The sequence below is a fragment of the Bubalus bubalis genome, chromosome 13, assembly GCF_019923935.1.
Source record: "Bubalus bubalis isolate 160015118507 breed Murrah chromosome 13, NDDB_SH_1, whole genome shotgun sequence".
NCBI classification, from domain to species: Eukaryota; Metazoa; Chordata; class Mammalia; order Artiodactyla; family Bovidae; genus Bubalus; species Bubalus bubalis.
The window spans coordinates 75,236,547-75,261,249 of record NC_059169.1 but is presented as its reverse complement, the minus strand read 5'-3'; the positions used below and the strand labels follow the sequence as shown (position 1 = coordinate 75,261,249).

The 24,703-nt window shown below is 43.0% G+C and overlaps 1 long non-coding RNA gene across 1 annotated transcript; it reads right to left on the bottom strand.

Moving 5' to 3' along the window:
• Positions 1-1,137: 1,137 nt before the first annotated feature.
• Positions 1,138-23,592, bottom strand: LOC123328920. The gene is made up of 2 exons (XR_006543922.2): positions 23,511-23,592; positions 1,138-1,929 (listed from the first exon to the last, which is right to left on the bottom strand). It is a non-coding gene; the product is annotated as an uncharacterized LOC123328920 (long non-coding RNA).
• Between the last annotated feature and the right edge of the window lie 1,111 nt (positions 23,593-24,703).

Sequence of the window (24,703 nt, the reverse complement as noted above, 5' to 3'; positions counted from 1 at the left end):
TTCCTTGAGCTGATCATTGATGTCACCTGACCGTCTGGTCTCAGAATATGATTTCAGACTTGCTCCCTACTCCTGCCTTCGTTCATGCAGCCAGGCTTCAGTACTTCCTCTTTCTGCAATAGCATTTCCTTCTCACTTCCTGCCTTCTATTATTGCATTTCCTCAGCTTGCAAATCCAGTTCTCCCCACTCTGCAAGCCTGAATTTTAGCCCACACAAATTCCTCTCAGATTCTACTTCTTCCAGGATTCCAACACTCCCATTTGAAATAGAGGCAAAGTATTATGAGGATGCAGAATGCCAAGTCGTTTGAGTCATGTCTGACTCTCTTTGATGCATCAACCATAGCCTGCCAGTCTCCTCTGTCCATGGGATTCCTCAGGCAAGAATACTGGAGTGGGTTGCCACGCCCTCCTCCAGGGGATCTTCCTGATCCAGGGATCAAACCCACATCTCCTACATTGCAGGTGGATTCTTTACCACTGAGCCACCAAGGAAGTCCATTAACTATTGTACTAGGTACTGAAAACACAGAGAAAAACGGGACTGCTTTTTCAGCATTTTACAACAGTGCGGAGGTAGATAAGTAATTGGACAATCAAACCTGGGGTGATATAAAACTAGATAAATAGGGTACTCTGTAAGGATACCCGGTCTTTATTTGGCGGAGAACAAGATCAGGGTTCCAGAAAGGGCAGTTATTGCAGGTCCATGCTGTGAGTGCACACAGATTTGAAGACTGTTGAAGGAGTTCTGTCTTGGTTGTTAAGAAGCTGCTCTGATACCCTGGATGCCTGGGCCCAATTCTGTGATCTCCCTGGGATTCAGCTGGGCAGGAGGTCTCCAGTATCTCTGCCAGCACTCCAGCCCACATCTGTTCTTGTTGCTCAGACCTTGACGTCCATTAGGTATTTTCAGTATCTCTGCTGCCTGTCTCACTAAAAGTTTGGGATTGACAGAGATGGTGGGAGAAATAATCTAGCCCACTTGACCAGGGCATGGCCCAGCTCTCGCCAACTTGGCTGCTCTCCCAGGATTAATGCTGTTATCTGAAGTCGGTGCTCTGTGATCACCAAAACCCAGGTTGTGTTCTCTTCCCTTAGAATGTTTCTCATCCTCATAATTTCCCATTATTCTGCTATTTTCAACATTTATGCATTTCTCTTTTCTTATGGCTTTAGGACCCTGCTCTAGGCTTCAAACTCTTGGATGCATGATCAATAAAGTTAGTGAAGTAATTGAATCTTACAGATATAAACCGTGACTTTATGTCTTTAGCAGGGAGGCACTCGCCCATAGGTGTCCCTTTCTCCCTAGAAAGGAGAGCCTCCTTCTGATGACACGTCTTGCCCCAGTCATTGCTGTCCCTCCTCTGTGTCCTGTCCACCAACGCTGGACTCCTGACATCCAAGTAAATTCAGAGACCTCGCTGGAATCACTGAAAGAGTTACTGTTTGACTTGACAGTCTCACTATTGTCCACTGAAATTTTACCAGTAAGTTCAAGTGACAGCTGGGGGACATAGCAAAGAAAAGGTTTTCATTATCAGAGGCCTTAGTGAGATGTGCTCATGGTCAAGGTTCAGATGGGCTGGAAACTCAGGGCCTGAGTCTTGGGGAGGTCAAACGTCAACTGACTCTCAGCACATTGTTGATGCTCTGGGTTTGCCAAGTTTCTTGTACAAAACGGTGCTGTTTTTCTCTAGAGCAGTTTACGTGCTCAGTAGTAGAGCCAAGGCAGGCTCACCGTTTGTTTTCATACCTTTTTGGGAGCTTAGCCTGTGTGATCTGCAGAGGTCTGGATTAACAGTCCTTTCACCAGGTGTCTCGCAGGTTGGGTCAGTTCTTGGCCCCTCGGCTGACTTGTGGGCTCCAGCAAGCAGCTGTGATGGTCATTATTTCCCATCTGCTTGTCCCCCTCCATGTATTTTCTGTTAGGCAAAAGCAAACACAACAAAAAAAGTCAAAAACACAACAAAACTTGAAACATCAAGTGGATGGATCTGTGTAATCAGTCCTTAGCTCTTAAGGGTGTTGCAAATTGAGACCCTATCCTGATTTCATCTTATTTTTGAAACTCTTGTACTTCAATCTCTGTTCATTTTGTTCTGTTCCTTCTTTGAGGTTAGAGCTTAAGCTCCTAGCTCTAATTAGTAGCTCTTCAAAATAGTAGACAACTATTTTGTCTACATTATCTGTCTGTCTATCTGTCATTGATCTTCTCTATTTTTATCATTTGTTTATCTTCAGAATTATCTCATAATTCTCTTATTCAGCACTATGCTTTACTCGATTTACACATATGTAGTATTTATTACAAATAAATCACTAACAATGTTTATGATAGTAGGATCATCTCTTCCCTTTCATTTGCACTTGGAACTAAAGTAGCACCTGCTATATCAAATATTTCTAATAGAATAGCTAGCTTTCACATCATTTTATCAAAATTATTCTCCTTGAGTGAGGTAATTGTGGTAGATTTTATTAGATCACCTATTTGTTGTTGTTATTTCTTTAGAAGCAACTTTTTTCCTGACTTTTTGATATAAAAATTCTTTATTTAATAATTTGACCTACCCTAACATATTCAAAGCTGAGTGCCAAAGAATTGATGCTTTTGGACTGTGGTGTTAGAGAAGACTCTTGAGAGTCCCTTGGACTGCAAGGAGATCCATCCAGTCCATTCTGAAGGAGATCAGTCCTGGGTGTTCATTGGAAGGACTGATGTTGAAGCTAAAACTCCAATACTTTGACCACCTCATGCGAAGAGTCGACTCATTGGAAAATACCCTGATGCTGGGAAAGATTGAGGGCAGAAGGAGACGGGGACGACAGAGGATGAGAGGGTTGGATGGCATCACCGACTCAATGGACATGAGTTTGAGTGAACTCTGGGAGATAGTGATGGACAGGGAGGCCTGGCGTGCTGTGATTCATGGGGTCGCAAAGAGTCGGACACAGCTGAGCGACTGAACTGAACTGAACATATTCAAAACACTTTTATATGGAATTTTTTCCCCTGAATTAAAAATTTTACCAAATAGAATTAACATGTAACTTTATATTAGTTTTAAATGTACGACATAATGATTCAATATTTGTATACATTGTAAAATGGTCGTCACAATAAATCTAGTTAATATCTATCACCAGACATACTTACACATTTTTTGCCTTTAATGGGAACTTTTAAGACACTCTCTCAGTGACCTTCAAATACACAAAGCAGTACAATTAACTATATTCACCATGCTGTAGATTACATTCCCATGACTTACTTACTTTGTAACTGTAAGTTTTGTACATTTGATCCCTTTCACCTAGTTTGTTCATAATCTATATTTTAAAAATTCCAAACAGCTGGGTCTGAACTGACCTCTTCTTCATCGCTGCACAGATGTCTCTCTGCTTCACTCATCCCATATGTCTCAGCCTGGCTAATACTGTTTCCATTTGACCTGAGCCAAACTAGATACTTCACTGTTCTTTTTTTCTTTAACCCACCATATTCCATTTGTGTTCAGTGGTTGCAGATTTTGCAACATAGTTCCCCCATTTTCCAAGTCCACTTTTCCAAGTCCACTGAGCCTGACTTGGCCCAGGTCATCACGGTTCACCTGGTGGAGTCATCGTCTATTGGCTCCACCGTAACCAGTCGGTCCAGTCACTGTACTCCACTCCTTTCCCCTCTGTGCTCTGCTTGTGTTCATTTATCATTGTTTTCTTCCTTAACTTCTTGCTTTTTTTTCTGCCCTCAAAGCACTTCTCAGCTGGGAACATCCCAATTGAAAATTGCTTTAATTCCTTTCGGGGATGTGGTAAAGTATGAAAGCAAAATAAAACAAACAGCACAAACAACCCAAGAAGAAGAGTCCCCTGGTTCTTCAGGTTCCCAGAGCCATTCATGAGCCCCACAGCAGGGCAGGCAGTGTCTTCCTGGTACCCCCATAGGACTGGTCAGACACTGGCTGCTTCTCTCCCAAGACTGGAAGTTGTTTGACTGCAGAGGATGGGGACCATGTCTCACCCACCCTTCGTTCCTCCTTTTCCAGTTACTGTTTAACACGTGCACACCAGGTAGGTCCTGCTGTGCCCAGGGTGGTCTCCATTTGACTCTGCAGCCCCTCCCCGCTCCCCCGAGTCAGTGCCTGCAAGAGAGAAGTAGTTTTCCTCTGTGGGCCCACTTGGGCTCACTGGCTTAAAACCATGCACTTTCTGTGGCCATCTTCTTTCTTTACTGAAAATTATCCTGATTCCTGACTAAAACATCTATATCTTCTCCAGAATCTGGACTGTGCCTGATGTGAGTATAGGTTCTTGCTCTCTGTCTGGTATTGTGATTTGTAAACTTTCTGGGTAAGCTAGCCAAAAATGCAGATTTCTGTGGCTCGTTCCCCCAACATTGTGATTAATACCCCAACAAACTGTAATATATGTTCTCCCATTCATGTCTGGGATCAAGAAAGGGCCTCCTTTCCTTCACCAGAGAACCCACCTCATTAGCCTTGCTCTGATTGGGGCGCTGCTCACCCCAAATCAATCCAGTGGCCAGAGTGACTACCCACAACTACCCATGCTGTTGATTCATTTGGATGACTCAAAGCCAAGAGCTTAACATCTTTAATCAAATTGACAGAATTTAGTTTGGTTTTGTGATCCATAAGTGCCAGTTTCCCCAGGTGTGCAGGTAAAAATGCTTTATAGACAAGAATGGGAAGTGACTGAACCCAAATGAGTTGAAAAAGGAACAAGGTTTTCAGAAGAGAACCATGGGTGTTGGTTGTTATTCACTATGCCTTCTTATTCATCTTTATGTATAGCCACTAGCAGATGCCTGGTGTAATGCATGGTTAAGGCTCATTATGTTTTTGTCAAGTGAATGATAAATAAGTGAAAGTATCTTTACTGTAAGTAATTGAGATGTGTTTTAGTAAATTCATTTGGTCCTCTAGAGTTTCATCTACTTTAAATTCCATAAGGTTTTGTGTTGGTGTATTTCTGTTCCAGGCTGAACATCTTTATGTTTACAGAATCATAATCCTCTCCATGTAATCTAATGTTCTAGAGATATCAAAACACCAAAATTGTTCATCACAGAGTGACACAAAGCTGAAGGCAAAAATGTCAAAGGTAACAACAATAAGACTCCTATGTTAGGAACAGCATTATCAATTGAATGGCCAACAGTGCTCTATTTTTGTTATCAATGCTACTGCTTTCAATCTTAAATATGCAGAATATTGATTTAACACAGCTTGCTACAAAACACTGATATCAAATTCATGTCTGCTGCAAAATACCACATCTCAAATCTGCTTTCTTAGATTTCAAAATTGACATTTAATTAGAGAGAACTTTGTTTTAAGCCTGTGGCAAGTTGATGGTATTAGTTATACACTGCCGCTTAATAATCCACTCTAAAATTCACTCACTTAAAACAATAATTTATTTTGATCATGAATCTTCAATTTGTCAGAGCTCAGCAGGGATAACTCATTTGCTTAATTAGAGGTCAGCTGGGGTAAGCTTGACAGGATTCATGTGTTGCTTGGGCTTCCTGATAGCATGGTAGGTGGTTCTCAAATATAAGCATCCTGAGAGAGAAAGTGAAAACCCAGCGCCTTTAAGGCCAGTGTATGGAAACCAGCATAGTGCCTTTTCCTCTGAATTCTATTAGTCAAGCAGTCATAAAGCCCACATTTACAGAGAGGAAATACTTATGGCAATGTTTGTAAATGCCACGGCGATCTCAGTCTTGGCTCTTGCCCATATAAATGAAGTTTTACTGAAACACTGAATTGTTATCATATCGATTTTCTAAGACTCTCAGAACTAATTCAACTCCTTAGAATATTAGACATCTCCCTTTGATTCAAGAAATCTGACTCTAATTCTTCAATGAAACGATCCTGTGTGTGCCTGGGTGTGTGTTAAGTCACTTCAGTCGTGTACGACTCTTTGCAACCCTGTGGACTATAGCCCGCCAGGCTCCTCTGTCTGTGGGATTCTCCAGGCAAGAATACTAGAGTGGGTTGCCATGCCCTCCTCCAGGGGATCTTCCTGACCCAGGGATGGAACCTGTGTCTCCTTTGACTCCTGCATTGCAGGCTGATTCTTTACCACTGAGCTACTGGGGAAATGCCGAAACAATCCTAACATGCACAAATTCTCCCAGGAATCTGTGCTAACTAACCCTCATATGTCAAGGTGGCCCTGGTCACTGTACTCAGTTGGAATTTTTCTCTGGGCCATAGTACCCTTATCCTGCAGCTAGAGAAGTGGGAGGTGAGCTTGCTGAAAGACTTGTCAGCCAAAGGATGCCTACTCTTCTTCTGTGAAAAATAGACCCTAACTTGGAACACTTCAATTCTTGCCAGAAAATTGTCCAAGACAATTCAGATGTGAATGCTTTACAGTACCTCTTTGCTTGAATTATTTGGGGGCATGACTGGTTAAATACAAAGCGAACACGTAAACAGCTTCCTGAGAAAACAGTGATGCCATTCAGTGCAACCCCAGGAAACACAACTCTTTTGGAAATGTTGAATCTCCTCGTGAGAAAAGACTTCAGAGATCACACAATCTATGTTCCTCTGCCAGAGAATGATGCCAAGTGGGGAGTACATGGTGGGGTGGACATGGGAGTTGGAAAGAACAGGATGCATTTCTTTGTAATAATCAGAAAAGTTTAATGTGCCTCTCTGGTATGTGCATATTCATCTGCCACGCAAAGCTGTACAGTGGATGTGGGAAATCCTCTTTGGCGACCCAGCATGATCTAGGATATAACAAAAATAAAAGTACATTTTAATTTCACTCTGCTTGCTGTTTCTCTGTTGCTGAGATGACTGTGGAGGGCTTCCTCATGACAGGAAGCAGTGCTAGTCACTGTGTTTGGTTGGTACATGGCACCTGGTCCCTGGAAGTACCGTGGTCCTAGTGGGAGGCAGAAAGGAGAACAGAGAACAATGTGGATATTGTCACCGGCCTTTGTCTACTCCAAGATTACATGACTTGAGAGGGGTAAAATCCTAGAGACTCTCCTTTTCCTAAAAGGAACTTTTCATTTGTCAAAAATGTACATGTTTTCTGGATGTTGAGCAGGAAAAGTTCTCTAATGTGTAACTGCAGGGAAGCACTCTCAGTATTTGCAAAATGCCATTCCCCTAGATTTGGCCAAGATCAGGTAATGCAGATTTTTATTTCCTACCTACCCTTTTCTCATGTTTGACTGTCCCCTGGGAGCTTCTATTCTTTGAGCACAAATTTATGCCAACATTAGTAGAAAAAACTGTTTTTTTCTAAATCACAAACTTCCTTGTGTGATGGTGGAAGAATGTCAGGCAGAATACAATTTTGTTATATTTCCCTTTCAAGGAACACCCACAGTCAATTTGTCAACGAAACTGGAAATAAATCTAGGTTGAGATGATTGTTAATTGGCTTTTAATTAATGCTTCTGAAAAACCTATGATTATGAGCAACTGGTTCTTGGAGTCATACCAAATTTATTCAAAAACAGGAAGCAAATATTCGTATTACCTTTGAAATATATTGTCCCTCTATCTTCAAACTTGAATATGCTTTGAATTTACTTCCAAAGAATTCTCATATAAAGGAATCTATTGTGTCCCTTTTTAACCTTATACATTTCTTGTGCTAATATAGTTCTACTTTAATCTGCTGTTACTCTTTTAAATATCAGATTTCAAAATGCAGCACATAAAGATGAACTATGCAGTTCATTATACTTTCTTCCTCAAGTTAAGAATATAATCTGCCCACAACACCTGCTGTCTTGGTGGTTACGTTTTGTTTTCCTCTGTGTTCAGTGTTGTCCCATAAGGCCCAGAAATTGCATCTTCAGTTTAGCTCGTCATTCTTCTTGAGCAGAGAAGGCTGTTTCTCTGCCACTGGGACATAAAACTCTACATTTTATTTATTTTGTTTCTTATTTCAAATATCTGTCCTATGCTTCAAGGCTTTAGAGTTATTTTTCAGTTTTCTCTAGAAGACAGTGTTAGCTTTGTTTTCCAAATCTTCTTTTATATTTTATCTAGAATGTGGATTGAGAGTTCTAGTTTCTTCATGGCTAGCCTCTCCATGTCCTTCTCTTTCTTTGGTTTTTCCTGATTGTCTTGTGTTTGCTTTTATTAACTTCTTAAACTGGATTATCCAGATCATCCCTTTTATTTATGAATCCTGGGTTAGTGTCCTCTTGCTCTCTGTCTCTTCCTTTCAGCCAGGAGCTATAGAGTGGATGGGTGACCTGTAGATATGGGGTTAGGAATGCAATTCTATATCTATTAAAAAATTGATTGATAGGATTACAGGATGCGGGTGGGGAGGGGGGATAAACTGGATTAAACCAGAGGAGCTATTCATCACACAAATGTGAATTATTTCCAGGAAATTTTATTTCAGTGTCTGTAGAGAGAGGGGATGCTGAGGTTAAGGGCTCAGTGATGAAGATGCCAGATGAACACCTACAAAGGATAACAGAAAAGAACTGTATCTCTATGGTTATGAAAATCTAGAAGGGATAAGACTAGTCATCAAAGAAAGAAGGAACTTGAACTGAGGTGGAGGGCAAGGAGGAAGTTAGGTCATAGAGTTTCAAACATAAAACCTAGTAGATGGAGGAAATTGGTACCAATGATACAGAAACAGATTAACATTAGATTCAAACTAAGGAGAGTGTATCTGATGTCCCACAGAAAAAGAGAATTATCTCCAGAACAGGGGCAAGAAGCATTTTGAAAATGGAAAAAGCCAGACTTGGGTGTGTGACCCGCAGACTTAGCCACTGGCTGAATACCTACAATTTAGGCCTTCTGTAGAATTCATTGCCTGAGACAGCAAGGCCTCCCAGACAGAGCAGAGTAACAAAGTGTGTGTGTGTTTTAAGCCACTTCAGTTGCGTCTGACTCTCTGGGACCCCATGGACTGTAGCCCACCAGGCTCCTCTGTTCATGCGGTTCTCCAGGCAAGAGTACTGGAGTGGATTGCTGTGCCCTCCTCCAGGGAGAGTAACAAAGTACAAGGGTTGATGTCTGAAGAGGAGTTTTGAGCCCTGGCAATATGTATTGGCTAGTCTCTGCGGGGAATTTGGGGAACTCAGTGTTTCAAGGTGTCCTAAGCAGATACTTTTCATTATTCTTCTTTAATTTCTTCTTTTGCTGCATGTATGCTCTGAGTCACCTGGAGTTAATTACAGGAGTTCCTGCACCTTCTCCTTTTACTTTGTCCCCCATTTGTCAGGAGTGGGGACATTGTAAAGATGAAATGGGATGTAGCATTTAGAAGCACTGTGAGCAGAGAAGCATAAGAGTTGAAAGTGGCCCATCTAAATTGGGGTTGGTTTTCTATGATGCTCTGACACCCTATTTCTCACCCTCTGATTGTATCAAGATACAGTAAACTCTGAGTGTAGCATCCTGAAACTGTTGGATGTTTTTCAACAAACATTGATTAAGCCTGTAGTAAGTATCTGTATCTGGTGTAAACAATGGAGATACCAGAGGAAGACCTAGGGCTGTGACATAGGTCTGCAGGGGAGGCCAGGGGGCAGCCAGCCTTATAAAGCCTGAAGTTTCTGTGATTTGCAGGGTTCTCTCTAAGAAAAAAAAAAAAAAACTTACAAATATAAATTTAAGTATAAAAGGGAAGTGTTATTTGTTTAGGGTGAGAAAAAAATTCCAACAAAATAAAAGTCAGACAACACAAATATAAAATCTAGGTAGGAAAAAATATATAGTATTTTTATTAACTAACTGCATAACAAACTTCTATTACTTTTTTCCCTGTATTTTTTGACTACAAATTCTTTGATCACCTCTTCATATGACAATGATTTTTAAAAATTTATTTTTAATTGGAGGATAATTGCTCCTCAATATTGTGTTGTCTTCTGCCGTACAACAACGCCAATCAGCCACAAGCATACATATGATTTTTTCCTGATTATTTTTCATAGAAAGACAGAAATGTAATTCAGTCTTTCTGGTCACATAGTTCCAAGTGAATTTTTTTTTTTTTAATTGATCATTTTGACTAGGTATGATTAAAGGCTGAATCACTTAACAATTTTATGTATTGAAAGACACTTTGCACATTGCAAGCCTTGCTTCACCTCACTGCCCTCACGGTCCATGCCTTGCGCGGCAAGCTGTTCCTGTTAAGGTGCAGCACCCGTCTCCTCGCTCCCGAGTGTCATGGTACTGGTGAGTCAGCCCCGTGGGTAGGAGGCGTGTTCCTGGAAGCCACTCCTACACTGGGACACCTAGTGTCACTTAACTATGCATGGAAGTGTGTATGAATCACATAAATACACCTGATTAAATCCAAATAAATGTCTCTCTGTATGAACTCTCTCTAAGCTGGATCCCTCAAATGCCCCCAGCCTTTCCAAACTACCTAACATGAGGACACATATGTAAAGTGGGATGGGGTCGGTCAGAGTGGGACAGAAAACAGTGGACTTAAGTCACTGCAGTTAAAATAGATCATATATGCAAACTTTAGAAAGATCTATGACCTCATGAATGCACAAGGCCCAGGGCCTTTGCACATGAAGTGTCCTGACACTTGAGTTTTATTAGCTAGTAGCTCATTTGTGTCCGATTCTTTGGGACCCCGTGGACTGTAGCCTATCAGGCTCCTCTGTCCATGGGATTTTCCAGGCAAGAGTGCTGGAGTGGATTGTCATTTCCTTCTCCAGGGGATCTTCCTGACCTAGGAATCGAACCGAGGTCTCCCGCATTGCAGGCAGACGCTTTACCGTCTGAGCCACCAGGGAAATCCACCTGGGAGGGAGGAAGGTAGATAACATGACTGAGTGAATAAAGACATCACAGCGATACTGAACTTGGAGCCAAGTCTTGAAAGATAAGGGGAGATTTTTTAGCAGGTCAGTGGTAATGGCCAGGGCTCATGGGAGGTGCCAGTGAAAGAGTCAAAGATAGAATGGTAAGAGTGGGAGGAAAATCAGATGAGTATGGTGGCTTTGGGGAGTTTAGAGCAAATTTCAACAAGGGATGGTTAAGTGCTGTGACAAGTCCAAGTAGATGAGAACATAAAGGGGTCTATTGGATTCAGCAATAAGGAAGTCACGTGGTGACCTTTGCCACTGTGGTCTCAGTATTTTAAAAGTGAAAGTCACTCAGGAGTGTCGACTGTGACCCCATGGTCTATACAGCCCATGGAATTCTCCAGGCCAGAATACTGGAGTGGGTAGCCTTTCCCTTCTCCAGGGGATCTTCCCAACCCAGGGATCAAACCCAGGTCTCCCACATTGCAGGTGGATTCTTTACCAGCTGAGCCACAAGGGAAGCCTGATGTGGTGCAGTGGGTGGCAGTGGTGGGGTGGGTGTCATCGTGATGTTCTATGGGCTGAGGGGGGAATGGACCACAAGGAAGCTGACATTTTGATTCTCTTCCGTTAAGAAGTGTGCCTGGGGAGGGAAGAAGAGGCAGACGAGGCACTCTTCTTAGCACTGTTTTTTGATTAAAGAGGAGGGTGCCCTAGCATGTTAAGAATGTCCTGGAACAAAGCTGGTAAAGAGAGATGTTTTCCTGGTCTGAGCAGAGGGTGTGTGGGTTCCATTTGCTCATAATGTTGCAAACCTGCTTCTAATGACTCGGAAATTCTCTAGGATGACTTCCAGCCCCAATCAGCTAAGCTTGCATACGGGTCCTCAGAAGAGTCTGTACCTGCTCATCCCAACATCCCACGTGGTGGCCCTCAGCTCAGCCCTGCCCTCCCGTCGCACACAAAGAAAGTATTGAGTTCACATTCAGTTTTCCCTCAGTTTCTCAATCTCATTTCACCTCTTGTCCCAATCTTCTGCTTCTGTCTGTGTATCTCTCTCTATGCTCTTTCTTTTCTGATACGACATATTTCCCATGCCATTATATTCTTCAAAGATATAACTTTTAAATGACTGCATAATATTCTGTAACATGGATTAGCCATGTGCTGTGCTGTGCTTAGTCACTCAGTCGTGTCTGACTCTTTGCAACCCCATGGCCTGTAGCCCACCAGGCTTCTCTGTCCATGGGGATTCTCCAGGCAAGAATCCTGGAGTGGGTTGCCATGCCCTCCTCCAGGGGATCTTCACAATCCAGGGTCGAACCCAGGTCTCCCACATTACAGGTGTATTCTTTACCAGCTAAGCTACCAGGGAAGCCCAGATTAGCCATTACTTATTCTAAATCTTTGTTGGACTTTTTGTCTGTTTCGAGATGAATTTTCAGTTGTCTAAATTTTTATGCACAGTAGTTGCTTATTCCCTGAGGACCAATTTAAAAAAATTTTCAAGAAATGGAATCACTTACACAAAGATATGCATGTTTATATGGCTTTTGACATATATTGCCAAATCGCTTTCTTGATCTCTCAAATGTTTGATGATAATGAGGTACTGAGAGATCAAAAGCATTTGCATTTGATGAAACACATCTGAATAACATGATAAAATGCAAAGTCTTAAATAATCATCCTGATACATTTGGGTAAAAGCTGGATTTGATTGTTTTTGTCCATATTTTGAATTGACTAAGGAATGGAGAACTGGCCTCCACATTTTCTAACTACATGTTGTGAAAATTTATTAAGATAAATTGCTTCAGACATACAGTTGGATCTTTCTGGTTCTTAGATTGTGGTTACTGCCCTAACTGGTCAGCCTGGGGTGAAAAACACTTCCTGGCAGTTAGCAGGCTTATTATTCTGGGATCTAGAAACATGAGAGCCAACAAGAGGAAAGCTAATCCACCAAATAAACAAACAGGCATGGTGGACACATAAGGGGCAGTCAGCTCAGGACAGTAAAATACCCTCAGGGAGAGAGGCTGAAAGACCCACCTCCTCCTGCCTTGCACCCCATGGGTCCCTAAATCCTGGCCCCCTCTGGGAGAACTCAGGATGCTTGCCACCTTTCTGGTCCTCCCCTGGTCCCCAGGTTCTAGGATCTTGCAGAATAGCCTGAGGACAACTGAGAGGTTAAACAGAGGAGAAGAGCTTTCCAGGGGCTCTCTCGGGAGATTTTGCCAAATTTCTGGGAATATATAAGAAGCTTAGGCTGTGAAAGCCTGGGTGATCCATGAATATGAATACATCACTAGGGGAAATCCAGCTTTATATTTTTTAACCAAAGCTCTTTTTAAAATGTTCCCTTTTGGATTTCAAAATGCTCCCTTTTCCAAATAACAATCACATAGAGGCATCAAACAAGAAAGCTCTTTGATAATACCCTGCCTATTTGGGGACGGGTGGAGATGAGAAAGATGTGGGTTGGAGCTGTTGGGCTTGGTCACAGTCTAAGAAGCTGAACTTTGATCATTCAGCAGAGAAGGGGCAAGACCATGATGCCTCCAATTCACAGCCTCAGACCAAAACTCATTAATAAGTCATGTCTCACCCACTCCATTAATGATCAGCAAATGATGGGAACCCTAGCCAAGAGACCCAGACTTCAGGACAGAGTGTCAAATAACAGCTGACACAGTCAACTAAAAATAGTACTTTGGATTCAAATGAGTGATTCAGATTTGTTTTCTTACCTTTGCCTGGAATAGTATTATACAGAGGAGGGCTGTTTTGAAATGTTTCTCTTTTATGTGAAAGGAAGGTTTTATTGCAACCAGCTGGCCAGTGAGCTCAGATTCAGCTCGGCGGGAATTGGATCACCCACATGTCCATCTCCAAGGCTGAGGGGATTTGGCACAGCTGGCCTCCTAAACATATGCATGCACTTGACTCTGTAGACCAGGTCACTAAGAACAAGAGATGGTTTGGGAAGTTACGTCAAAGTTTTACACCATTTCCAGAAACTTCTCCCTTTGTGCTCTTCCCATCATTCTGCTTCTTCATAAGATAAAGAGCACTTAAACGGCTAACTGGTCAATGATGAATGACACAAGCTAAACAACTTAGGATACTCTTTGGCTGAGATGATAACTGAAGAACCAAATTGATCTTTCCAGAATACACCCATATACTTAATCACTTTAAATGTGTTGACCAAACTGACCAGATAATTTAATAAAATCTACAATAAAGCATACATTTGTTTCTGATTGGATATTAGTAGTCTTTTTCATCAAATTTGTTGGTACTGGCTAATCAGATTGAGCAATGTGCCTTTTTGAATTTCTTTTTTTTTTTTAATTTTTTAAAATTTTATGTTATTTTTTAACTTTACAATATTGTATTGATTTTGCCATATATCAACATGGATCTGCCACAGGTATACACGTGTTCCCCATCCTGAACCCTCCTCCCTACTCCCTCCCTGTACCATCCCTCTGGGTCGTCCCAGTGCACCAGCCTCAAGCATCCAGTATCGTGCATCGAACCTGGACTGGCGACTCGTTTCATATATGATATTATACATGTTTCAATGCCATTCTCCCAAATCATCCCACCCTCTCCCTCTCCCTCAGAACTTTCTGAATTTCAATCAGTATCACTACATGTTAGGCCCATGAAGGATGTCTAAGCTGTACGTTCTCAAGGTTTTGTCCACTATGAAATGCATACCCCTTGAACGTAGATGAATTTCTATTTTGTATAAGCTTCTCTCCCCCTTGGACATTTTTCTGCCACTCAGCCAATTAGCAGATTCCATTGTATTTAGGGAACATACAATGTGTCTACATTCCTTGCCTGGTCATTGGTGTCTTGGGCAATGGTCCTTGGTGTCATGAGAACAGAGAATGGAGTCCAGAGAAAAGTGTGCAAGTCAGTTTTCTATAGGGATTGCAGACCAGCAGTACATGTTCAGAACCCAATTATTAGTTCCAAAAGGGACACAGCACAGGCAGGGGCTGTCACACCGTGACACCTGCTAGAGTAGAAGCTGAGTGGAACCCGTGAGAGATGGAGTCAGAGTTTAGACCATGAGGCTTCAAGAGAATTCCTTAGGCCAGGAATTCACAGAAGCTCTACAGCAGCTTCTTAGTCCTCAGACATGGGTGTGGGAGGAGCAATTAGAGAGTGACTACAATGGCAACCCACTCCAATATTCTTGCCTGGAGAATCCCAAGGACAGAGGAACCCACTGGGTCGCAAAGAGTCAGACACGACTGAAGCAACTTAGCACACACACACAGCAGATGCAGCCAGCGGTGGCACCAGACTTCAGGATCAGAGGCCCTAACAAAACCTCATTAGGAGTTCCTAACCTATAGACCCCGGTCCAAACACACTGGACTCTTCACACAGACATGCAAAGAGTACCGTGGGCCTAAGTGTTTCATGAATGTGCTAGAAACGTCAGTGATGCCTTCAGTTCCTGGTCTCACTGTTAGACTGTGGATCAACTGGCATGTGAGCTGTGAAAGTCTGTGTGTGGTGGCTGCAGCCCCAAGGAGAGCTAACCCTCCAGCCTATTTCTTCCCAAACCCTTTCTCTTCTCTTCCTCACCCCTTTCCTTTCTCCACTGGGTCTCAGAACTGTCATCAGACTCCTAAATCCTGATGTCAAGACCTGTAGAAACCCCTCAGGTGTGTCTGCTGAGTGGCCAGTCTCTGCAATGGGGCCCTTCAGCTGGTCCAGTGGGGCCGGGACCACTCTCCCCTGTGCTTCCTCACCAGCACCCACGTGAAGACCCTACCACTAACACCACCTTGTTCTAATGGTGGTTTTGGATCTTTGTCAACAGAGCCAGAGTTTGTACCCCATGCAAGAAGCATAGCCCCTTCCTGGAGAAGTCCCTTCCTCCTTAAAGGAAGAAGAGTGGGAGGTTGTGCAAACAGGAATGGAGAACACATTTTGTGCTCCAAGAAGTTCTGTACCCCTAAGAGTGAGAAATGACACTCACTGGTCAAGAGAGAGCAGCCATGCTTCTACTGGCTCTATCTCCAACTATCCAAAGGCAGGCTGGGTAGTGGCTTCTCAGGAGGGAGAGACGGAAGGGAGGGAAGGAAGGAAGGAGAAGGAGGGAGAGACAGGCAGGGCAGAGGGTAACCCTTCATCTTCTTATTGCAAAAGAAGTGCCACAGAAAATAGCAATGCCTTCAGAAAAGTAAATAAGGCAGCTTGTACCCTATAAACTCAAGGCAGGATTGGGGTGAACAATGGGGTTCTCATAAAATCTGAATGGTGTCAGTGGAAACTAGTAATGAGTTAGGCAGGCTTGTAAGTTGTGCAATCTTTCAACAGGTTGGAGGATAGACAGGTTACTTCCAGGAATTTTACTCATCCCTTAAATTCTTTTCTGAGTGGATCTGTGTTAAACAACTGAATGGTAGTGCCAAGCAGGAACGGCAAAGCAGCCAAAAATGATAAAGAAATGTGAGGGAAGGCCCAGGAGAGGGCAGGGTCTGAGTGTTCCAGCACCAGAAGCAGAGCTTGCAACCTAGATCCTACAATTCTGCCAGTTTTTCACAAAACCATGGCTACTTTGTCTAGCTGACACCTTGGAATCGCCCTTTATTATTAACTTTTGAATGATTCTAGTATAAAACAAAATCAATTCCTGACTCATTAGGTTCTACAAAAATAGTGATGGTATTGAGTTGTAGTAGGTACACTTTAAAAGACCCTGCTGCTGGCAAAGATTGGGGGCAGGAGGAGAAGGGGACGACAGAGGATGAGATGGTTGGATGGCATCACCGACTCGATGGACCTGGGTTTGGGTGAACTCCAGGAGCTGGTGATGGACAGGGAAGCCTGGCATGCTGCGGTTCATGGGGTCGCAAAGAGTTGGACACAACTGAGTGACTGAACTGAACTGAAGGCACATTTGACAGTATTATTAATATAAAGGTCTAAAAGAGACTTGGTAAACCCTAGTTAAAACTATGTTTCTCTTAGACCTTCATGTGAAGTTTTCTCTTTTGGAGACTGATTTAACAGCATGTTAACACTGATTTGATGAGGAAGAGGATGGTAATTATGAAATTTTGAAATACAAATGGCCAAGGAAATAGAATTTTCATTAATGGAAATGGGAAAGCCCCAAGAAATGATTAGCCTGAGAGAAAGCTGATGTATTACACATGAAGTGTGAGATGTGGGTAAAACACCAAGTTAGAAACAGCATGTGGGAAGCAAGTATAACCCTGGAGGAAATTTTTGTAATTAGCATATTGCAGAAGCCAAGGAAGCAGATATGATTGAAATGGGAGAGAAAGTGAGGGAGAAGAAGAGGAAGATCAAATAGCATGTGGAGAATCCAGCTCAGAGGAGATCAGCTGAGGATAAGCTTCCTGGTGGAGGAAGCAAAGGAAGAAACTTTAGGTAGGTAGAATAGGGAAAAGGAGTCCAAAATGGTGGTGGCCAAAAGACAAGGAAGGTCTGAGAATCAGAGTGAAGACTTCAGGCAGAACAAACAGCACTCCTGGCTAAGCCCAATTTGCATAGGGCAGGCCCAGGTGGAGGAAAAAACATATAAAAGGAGGAGCCAAAGCGCTTTCTCTGGGACTCTCTCTCCCGCGTGCATGCGCGCGCGCTCTCTCTCTCTTTCCCTTTCTCTCTTTCTCCCTCCCTACACACTCCTCCACTCTCTTCTCTTCGAGTCTTGGATTCTCCTGCTATCTTCTAAATAAAATGGAGCTGTAACACTGATTTGCCTAAGAGCTGTAACACGGTTTGTCCAAGACCCGAGAGTTGTGATGCGCCGAGGGCTTTAATGTCCGTTGCTCCAAATCTTTGTTGTGACGAGACAAAGAACCGAGGAACATACACTCGTGTGACAAAACTAAAGAGAGAACCAGTGCAAAGCTTGGTGCCATGGAGGCCAAGGGGGAATGTGAGCAGCCAAGATGGCCTGCAGTCTAACAGCTCTGGGGCTTGTCTTCTATGACTCTCCCCTCAACTCTCCCCTCTCCTGTGCCCTGGCTTCCTTGCCATTCCTTGAGCAGGCAGGTAGGCTCCACCATGGGGTCTTAGCCCTGGTCAGCCTCTCTGCCTGGAGCAGCCCCCACCCCTGAGGTCCACACAACTGGCAGTCACTTCTTTCAGGTCTCTGCTTGATTGTCACATTCTCAGTGTGGTCTGCCTGCTCTCTTTCCTGTTTTCCCTAGGACCGCTTAATATATTAGGAAAAGTAAAGTGAAGGTGCCCAGTCGTGTCTGATTCTTGGTGACCTCATCGACTATGGCATACCAGGCTCCTCCATCCATGGGATTTTCCAGGCAAGGGTACTGGAGTGGGTTTCCATTTCCTTTTCCAGAGGATCTTCCCGATCCAGGAATCGAACCCAGGTCTCCCACATTGCAGGCAGACGCTTTACCATCTGAGCCACCAGGGAAGCAAATATTACTGGAGTGGGTAGCCTTTCCCTTCTCCAGGGGATCTTCCCAGCTGCGGGATTGAACCCAGGTCTCCTGCATTGCAGGTAGATTCTTTACCATCTGAGCCACAAGGGAAGCCCAAGAATACTGGAGTGGGTAGCCTATCCCTTCTCCAGTGGATCTTCCCCACCCAGGAATCAAACCGGGGTCTCCTGCATTAGAGGCAGATTCTTTACCAACTGAGCTATGAGGGAAGCCATTTAATATATTGATGCTAGATAATTTACTTACTCATTTGTCTACAAAATAATAATTGCTTATGCTGTTTGATATCAGTCTAATCAAATATAAACATCATGAAGGCACCTTTCCTGAGTGCCTACAACAGTCCTTAAGTATACAGAAATATCAAATGACTATTTGTTGAAGGAAAGAATGAACCATGTTGGACAGAGCTGAGAGGACAAGGTGGCTAGCGCAGGGGAATGGGCAAGGTCCCTGGACTTGATCTTGGGTGATCTCAGCCTGCATCAGCTTGGAGCAGGGCCAGGGTTCCCAGCAAGAGACTGAGACAGGGTCGCAGCGGAGGAACAGATTCTAGCTACTAGACCAGTGGTCAGTGAGAAGGGTCCTGGCCTTCAGCTTTGCAGAAAAAAATTTCCACAAAGAAAGTAGTGAAGTAAAGTGTTTATTAAGAGGATAAAGAGTATATATAGTATGTGTGGGTAGGTGCACAGGCAGACTGAGAGAGAGTCACTGAGTTGTGCCCTTGTGGTAGTTTGAATTACTTTCACGGGGCCCAGCCTTCTCCCTTAATTGTCGTACTATTCTGGTCTTGGAGTTTTAGTCCATAGGGAATGAATCTCCAATGGCTTTATCCTGGTAGGGGCCCATTCTGCCTCCTGCCTCAGATTGATGTTTGGGAAATCCTTGGCAGATCTACTGAGGGAAGTTTGGGGATGGTAACTGGGGGCTGGGCAGGGTAGAGGAAGTGGAGGCAGCAAGGTCAGAGAGCTAATTCAGTTACATTTGGGCATATTTAAAACTCCAGAACTGCAAGTAACTGGATCTGCTCTTCACGCTGCCGGTTTCGGAAGACAAATCAAAGGCACGCACTGGGTTGGCATTCACAATGGGCTGGTCTGTGTGGAGTTGCAGTTTAGAGGGCGGGCTGTGACCTGCACTGTGCAAATCCATGTGAGATTGAGCTGTGCTATAAAGGACGGTACACACAGCCTGTTCCAGTACCACCTATTTTAAGACAATCCAGCTTTCTGCAAAACCCAAAGCTACAAATCTCATGAGTCCAGAGTGATGGATTTCAGAGATAAGAGAGAAAAGGGAAGTGGGAAACCAACTCAGAATGCAGCTAGGGCTCCACAAAGAGCACAGGAAGAAGGGGGAAGAAGCCATCCCCTGCTGAGATAAGGCGACAGTCTGGGCCTGCCCTAGAGAAAAACAACCCTGTCCAAGGGCCGCGGGGGAGGAAAGGGCTCAGGGAGGAGGCCGTTCTCGGAAGTGAAGACGGCCAGAGGAGAACAACAAGCTCAATTATAGAAAGATCCGCAGGAAGAGGATCTGCTGCAGGAGGGAATTTTGGAATTTGAGACAGTGAATAAGCCAGAAACTGAGGAGTCAAAGAGGAGAGGGGAAGAGAAAACCCTGAGGGCAGTCAAAGCAGAGTTAAATTCATCTCAAGAACAGGTTCCAAGAATAGGAGAATAGGCAAGGCCGCAGAGAGAGCTCAAGGGGGAACTTGAGGAACAAAGCAAAAAATAAATAAATGGAGGAGACAATGGAAACTCTGAGGGTACCTTTCGTATCTGAGCCTGGGAAGTGTTCAAGGGTGTGTGGAATTTGATGTTGGGTCATTAATTCATTCCACTGTGCCATGTATTTGCATAAGTAACACATCAACACCTTGTGAGAGGCAAATGCAATGCAGAGAAGTGGGGCCCCCCGGAGATGGGGGGAATGATGCTCACCCAAGGATTCAGTAGCTTTTGACCCTAGAGAACGTGGAAGGTGGGCTCACTAGGAGTCCACTCCCTGGTGGACACTGGAGCCACTGGGGAAAAACTCACAACACTCTCTATCTGGTATAGAAGGCTTGATCAATGAGCCAGAAAATATTTCCTTTCGTTGCCATCAGCAGCAGGTAGCACTGGGATCTCCAGCAACTGTTGTGGGGTGGCCTCCTTGCGTCTTAGGCCTTGGCAGGGGCTTGTTTTAACTACGTTCACACAGGAACAACAATGGTTAACATTAACTGGTGGGGGGATGGGGGAGGTCCACGTCATGTGCTGTGCTGAGCTCTTTATAGACAGTCCATCCTGATTATTTGTGAATTCCACTTTTGCTTATTTGCTAGAATGTATTTGTGACTCCAAAATCAATACTCACAGAGCTTTTGTGGTCATCTGGGGACAAGGGCAGACAGAAAAATCTGAGTCCCCTGACATGCATGTGTGTTCCCAGCTGAGGTCAAACAGAGTGGCTCTGCTTGTTTCAACTTTCATACTGTAAACAAGCACACTTTTTGGAGTCTTGGTGCTTTTTGTTGGTGATTTCAGTTTGATATGGGCTCCAAGTGTAATAATGCTGAAGTGCCTTATAGTATTATTGCTAAGCACAAGAAGGCTGTGATCTTTTTTAGACAAAAAGGTATACATTAGATGAACTTTGTTTCAGCATGAGTTCTGATGCTATTGGCCATGAGTTTAACCTTAACGAATCAGCACTATGTATTATTGTTTTTTATTCTTTCTTTTTTAAAAGTTATTCATTTATTTTAAAAATTCTGGCTGCGCGGGGCCATCATTGCTGCTCTTGGGATTTTTCCAGCTTTGGTGAGTGGAGCTACCCTCTCGTTGCAATGTTGGGCTTCTCATTGTGGTGGCTTCTCTTGCGGTTCAGGGACTCTAGAGCACAGGTTTGTGTATTTATTTATTTGACTGTTTCGGTCTTAGTTGTGTCATGAGGGATCTTTTGTTGCAGTACACAGACTCTCTAGTTGTGTCGTGGGCCCAGTAATTGCAGCACCGAGCTCTCTGAGCTGCTCCACAGCATATGGGATCTTAGTTCCCTGACCAGGGATCAAACTTGTGTCCCCTGCATTGCAAAGCTGTCCCTTAACCCCTGGACCACCAGGGAAGTCCCAACACTATATATTAAATAAGTTGTTTTTAAACAGAAACACACACAAGACAAGATTATGTTTTGATTAGTTGAGAAAAATGTGACCAGAGGCTCTCAGGAATCTAAATCTGTATTTCCTCTCCTAGTGATAGTTCAGTATTTTCTAATTTAGTTCATGGTGACTCTATAGACCATAACTGCCATGAATAATGAGAAGTGACTATACATTATTTCACTAAATAATCATGGTTCCAGAAATTAATTCTACAAGGGGATTCCCTGGTGGCTCAGCAATAAAAAATTCACCTGCAATTCAAGAGACGTGGGTTTGATCTCTGGGTAGGGAAGATCCCCTACCCATTTCCAGAAGGAAATGGCAATCCACTCCAGTATTCTTGCATGGGAAATCCCATGGACAGGGGAGCCTGGCGGGCTACAGTCCATAGGGTTGCAAAGATGCTGACTTGACTTAGCTACTGAACTACCAATTCTACAAAGGTCACATTTTACAAAAAGGCCTAGAGAGGTTAAATATTGTGTTCAAAGCTTTAATACTGGCAAGGAAGTAGAACCTAGTTCTGACTCTGAATCTCCAGCTCATGATGCTGATATTACTCTGGCATGAAAGTGGATGCTGGGAAATGGTGGATTCCCCACAATGTATGGAGGATTTTATTCGTGAACAAAACATAAGTTGGTCTGAGGAAGTTCCTAGAAATTGCTTAATGGGAATTTTAAGTAGAACCAGAATTTCTAAAATCACAAGTAGAGAAAGGACCAGGAAACTAGTTTGTTGTTTTTGCTATGACCTTAGTTTATATTCCGAAATGGGATGGCCTGGGGAGACCTGGGTCTACATGAGGTTGTGATCATGCTTTGAAGAGAACAAAACACTGTAAAAATACGTGGTTCAATAGGAAAACACTGAGCTGGGAGCAGGAAGTCCTATTCTAAACCTAATTCTGCCAGTAACTGCTGGCGAGCTTTGAGAAAGCCTCTTCACAGCTCTGAACGTTTGCTAATCCACCTGAAACATGAATGTCCTGGTGGGTGATTCCCTCTGCTCTGATTTTAGGCTCTGAAAACTGTGTAGCTTCTAACTGAGTGATGTCAGTTCTATTCTGCCTGGGATAGAACTAGTTTACACCTTTTGTCTTGGCATAATTATTAACAGCATCCTTCACTCTCCCGTGTGTGACAATCTGGACAATAAATTACACGATTGTCCTGAGGCCAACCCATACTTGTTCTGTGTGTTTTCTTGGCTAGATCAGATACAAGGAAGCCCGTAGGAATGAAGACCAGCAGGTTTCTCCTGCCAGTACACTGGGTTCCTGGTGTCAGGTCACTGAGCTGCTTGGCTGCTACCTGCTGCCAGGTTCCTGGTCTCTCCAACCTGGGACTTGCCTCACACCTTGGGTCTCTGTATCAAGGAACCTGCTGCTTAACCTGGGGAAAAAATCTGATTTGGCTTTCGATTCCCCCAAAAGAAAATTATATCCATTGGACTGTAAAAAGAGGACAGTCTTCGATACAGAGAAGTAACTTGATACAGCACTGCCTATTAAAGGACATGGTGTGTCTCAATGAGGTCATTCCTGGTTGTACTAGGCGACGCCTTTTTAAACAAATTGCCTACATTCACGGTATAACTCTATCCACACTGATTGAATGTAACAAAAATAAATTTTCAAATGTAGAAATAAGAAAGCTAGACTGAGAAGTGAAATGTCGAAACAAAAGCTTCTGGTAGACTTTTGAGTCTTCTGAAATGTACTGTAGTTTGTTTTTCTAAACACTGCTTCACCCTCTGATTGTCACATAAGAAAATTACATGAATGAATCACTATTCAAAAAATAAGGAAATAGATAAAAGCTTCTATTAAACAAAATATATTTTCCTTCACTCACTCAAATTTTATAGAAATAAAGCACACACACAAAAAGAAAATAATTATACCCTATTCTTTTTGATTGGTTAAAATGCACTAGATAATTTTATTACACTGTTAGCCAGACACTTCTTCCCAGACAGTAAAATACAAGCTTTGACACAGATCAGATTAAATAATCCTAAACTTTTTGAATATAGTTTAGAAAATGAAATAATCAATTAATCTAATTCTCTAACCTGTGTTTCAGGTTCAAATGCTCCTTTCCGATCTTTCTGGGTAAACTTCAGCTATTCCATCCAGAAAATGTAACGTATTAATGACTGAACAAACCTCCAGACTGGCATCTTAATTGAAATCCTGTTTCTGCGTGCTGCTCACAGGTTAGGAATGAACAATTTCTCAGTAGCAGTTGCTTGCTTCCTGGAAAGAGCTCTGGTTTAGAAAGGAGAGTTGGGGGAGAACTGGTACTTGGTGCAAACCTAACTGACTGACTTGCGTCTCTTATTACAACCCTGAGACGATATCAAAATGGATTACTGGCTAAAAGATCACATTCCTTCCAACCTGCCAACTAGAAACTCAAATGGAAGACTGTCCCCTGGATGCTCTGAATCAAAGATGTCAAAGTAGCCTTGGGTCTCTCCCTTCGTGAGGCTTGCTCTGTGGTCAGGAAACGTGGTCAGGACCTAGGGAAACCCAAGGCCTGGCAGGGGCTCTGCTAGTCTACACCCTGAAGAGGAAGAAACCACCAACAACTTTTATCTGGTTCAGTTCAGAAATTAAAACCCCCTGTCATTGCCCCAGAGGGATAATTTGATTTTATGAGCAAATAGCAAAAGGCATTTTGCCTTGTAAAAAAAAAGAAAGAAAGAAAAATACTGTCAAAAATCTGTTAGTGGTTGGTTTCTTACAGTTTCTACAATTATCTTATTTTCCGAAATGCTAGATGTTTGTAGAAGATTTTGTTTTGTTGCTGACATGTGTTAAGTGAAAATCTCTTATGATGTTGGGCTTTTATGCTTAATATGTTTTCTGTTAATAATCCTTCTCGTTTGATTATGAAAAAATGAAACAAATGTTGTCTCTTTGTTTTGTGTCTGGTTCAAGATATTTGACTTTTAAATGTTGGCCAAAGGAAGGAGAATGTGGTTGCTGTTTGTTGAGCTTGGAGGAAGAAATTCCCTATGAGTGTTAGTTGAACTCATTGGTACTCCTGCTTACCTGCTACCCATTCTCTTCCCCAGCCACTTTCTCCTTAAATGTTTCACCAACATGTACCTCATGTTTGGGCATAACTACATGCACCGTTTCATCTTCTTCTTTTATCTAACATTTGGAGTAAAATAAAAGTTAGAGAGTAACCGATTCACATCTTGAACTATCGGCAAAGACTGACCAGGCCAAGCCCAGAGACACAGATTATATTTAA